Genomic DNA, 3195 nt, shown 5'->3' with positions numbered 1-3195 from the left:
GGGATTGTTTAACTGTTGTACTTAATTCATTAATAATTATTTTACAATGTAGTTATCTGATGAGGTACATATGTTGTTGGATGTTTAAAGTTGGAAACTTAGGCTGTTAGTTATATATTTGAGTGCAATAAAATGTCCATAGGACTAACTTTCTACCTTAAGTAAATGCATAAATAAAGAGTTGCTGGGTTAGAATAACTGTTGTGGTTTAAAAAAAAAGAGAAGGTAATTGCAACTTTTTCTTTCAAATCTTTTTTTTTGGAAGATCTTAAAATTTCTAGATATAAAATAATTGCGAGGTATAAAGTCAGAACAGTTTTATTTCTAACAGAGTAAAAAATAATTAAGTAATTGCAATTTTTTTCTCACAATTGACTTTATTCCTTGCAATTACGAGTTTACATCTCACAACACAATTTTCTTCTCAGAATTGCAAGTTGTATTTTTTTTCAGAGAATTGTGAGAAAAAGTGGCAATTACCATTTGTTTCTATCATTGTGGGAAAAAGCTTCCATACTGTATATAGCTATACTAGGATTTAAACTGTGGTATTGATGCAAAATATTGCACAGCTTTATGAAATACTCAATTCTGATTGTGTGGTCAAAATATTTTGAATGACCGCTAAACTGTACATTTGTCCATTAACTCCTTCGCTGCTACTTTTCTCTCTCAGAACTCTTATGGTCTCTTTCCTCTCACTTAAGTGAAGTATTTTCAGTTCTGATCAGTATTTCATTTCCAATCATTTATTTATTTAGCAAAGTAGCCATGCAATAAGTGTGACAGTGTACAGTAAGATGGACATTTACACTAACCCCAGACGAGTGCTCAGGAACCATTTCAATCATTATCTATTACCTATTCCTGCTAACTTGACCAGAACATTTGTTTGTATGTTAATAAAATTAATTCTACAATCAAAAACACTGTTTTTGGAATGTAATTTTTCACTCAATATACTCATCTGCACATTTTATACATTTTATCTTAATTGTATGAACCGTTCACAAAGGACTTAAATTGTCAGTTATACCCAAAAATGATCATGTCAGTCCACATCCTCTTAAATGCATGCAAGAACAACACAAGCAGGGTGATTTATTTTTTTGATTTTGTATTTTTGTAAAAAAAAAAAAAAAAAGACATCTTATCATCCAAAACATGGCATTACAGAGGCAAAAGAGCTCAGTCTGCTTTACAGAGGCACACCATTGATAACGCAGAATTACTTGTAACCCAACTCGACTAAATCGTTTTTCAATCAAAATGACATAAAACGCATAAAAACGAGTAGTTTCATACCATGGTTGCATGAGTAAAACAAAGCTCTTTATCATGGTTTACTAAACACCAAGCATTTTAAAAGACCTACACTTACCACAGAGCTGATGACAATGGGTTAAAACAAAAAAATTAAAAGAAAAACAGAAACACTACACAAACATATCAAGGGCCCAAAAATGGTCAGACATTCCCCAATATCACTACTTACAAAACAACCATCTCCAATGATCCTGATGGATGTCACTAAACCTTGAAATGCCACATAAACAGGCAGGTGTGACAGTCTGAAGTGATGCATTGTGGGATTTCAGAGCTGAAGGGCACAGAACTGCTGGTAAACAGCCAGGATATGATGGTCGAGCTCAGCAGTAAACAGCAGGTTCTCAAGGGTACCCATATACTGCTGGATGATCACATGATGCTGTGGACAACAATGAAGATTGAAGGTAATTAAAAAGAGATGTTTAATGACCAACAATACACAGTATAGACCAGCAAACATGTGGATCAGGACTACCATGAGGAAGATCTGCTGTAGCCTCTCGATGCAGTTCTTGTACCAGGTGGTGTTGATGTCTACGCCGCTCGTTTCACAGCGAACCAGGTGCTCTGTCAGTAACATAATGAAGCGCTGAAAGAAAAAGAGATTGTCATCTTTTGTCATCTCTTAGCTCCAGGCACTGTCTTCAAATATCATAATGAAACACAAAAGACAAAGTAAAAATTTGTTGTTTTATTTTGAATCATTAATAAGTTGATAAAGACCTGGAGAAAGCCAATGTTTCAATTGGCACATTAAAATAATCTTAATATTGACAAAGCATAGGTAAAATTAAATATACATACTAATTTTCACAAATATAAACGGTAAAATAAAAGGTATAAAATATGAAAATAATATCAAATAACTGTTTTAATAGGTTATGATGTTTGTTTGTAATATGTTGTAACTAGTGCTGTCAAAATTAGCATGTTAACACAGGCAATTCATTTTTCCAGTTAAATGGTGTTAAAAATATTTATACATATTATATACATTATATTATATACATCTTTACAACCACATCAAATAGGACTAGGCATATGATGGTATGAAATTTTCATGTTGCGATTAATTGCTAATGATTTTATCACGGTATATGGTATTATCACGGTATTGCAATTTAGTTGCAAAAAAATTGTCAAACAGGTTTAATAACTTTTTTCTTATAACAGAAAAAAAACTGAACATTCACATACAATAAATACACAAAAATGCATTAAGTAAAAAAAATTTACAGATTAAAGTGCAAATTAATTATTATAAAGACCAATAAGTAACACTTTACAATATGATCTTATTAGTTAACCTTTGATAATAAATTAACAATAATGAGCAATAGCTACATTTGCCACTGAAGTTATTAATCTTTGTTTAAAAAATACAACTGTTAGTTCATTAAATAACACAGTTGTGCCTTTTGATTTTAACGTGTTATTAAATATTGAAATTACCTGAATTTTACTAATGAATTTTTCATTGGCAGTTTATGTTAACTAATGTTAATTAATAGAGCCTTAATGTAGCCTAAAGTGTGACCAAACAATAAAGAATCAAACATTTTCAAACAATACCTATGGCATGTTGTAGTCAATATTAAAGGAGTCACATGATGCAATTTTAATTTTCTCTTTGGAGTGTTACAAGCTCTTGGTGCATAAAGAAGATCTGTAAAGTTGCAAAGACTAAAGTCTCAAATCCAAAGAGATATTCTTTATAAAAGTTAAGAGTCAACCACGCTGTGTAAAATGGCTCGTTCTAACACGCCCCCACATGTCTACGTCACGATGTGGGAAGATTTGCATAACGCCGCCAAAATGTTCACGCAAAGAAAGAGGGCATAACTTGTATTCTCGCTATAGTATTGT

Source organism: Sinocyclocheilus grahami, unplaced genomic scaffold (assembly GCF_001515645.1).
Source record: "Sinocyclocheilus grahami isolate Dianchi unplaced genomic scaffold, SAMN03320097.WGS_v1.1 scaffold89.1, whole genome shotgun sequence".
Classification (NCBI taxonomy): domain Eukaryota; kingdom Metazoa; phylum Chordata; class Actinopteri; order Cypriniformes; family Cyprinidae; genus Sinocyclocheilus; species Sinocyclocheilus grahami.
The sequence above is the reverse complement of the archived record's forward strand: the minus strand, read 5'-3'. Positions refer to the sequence as shown.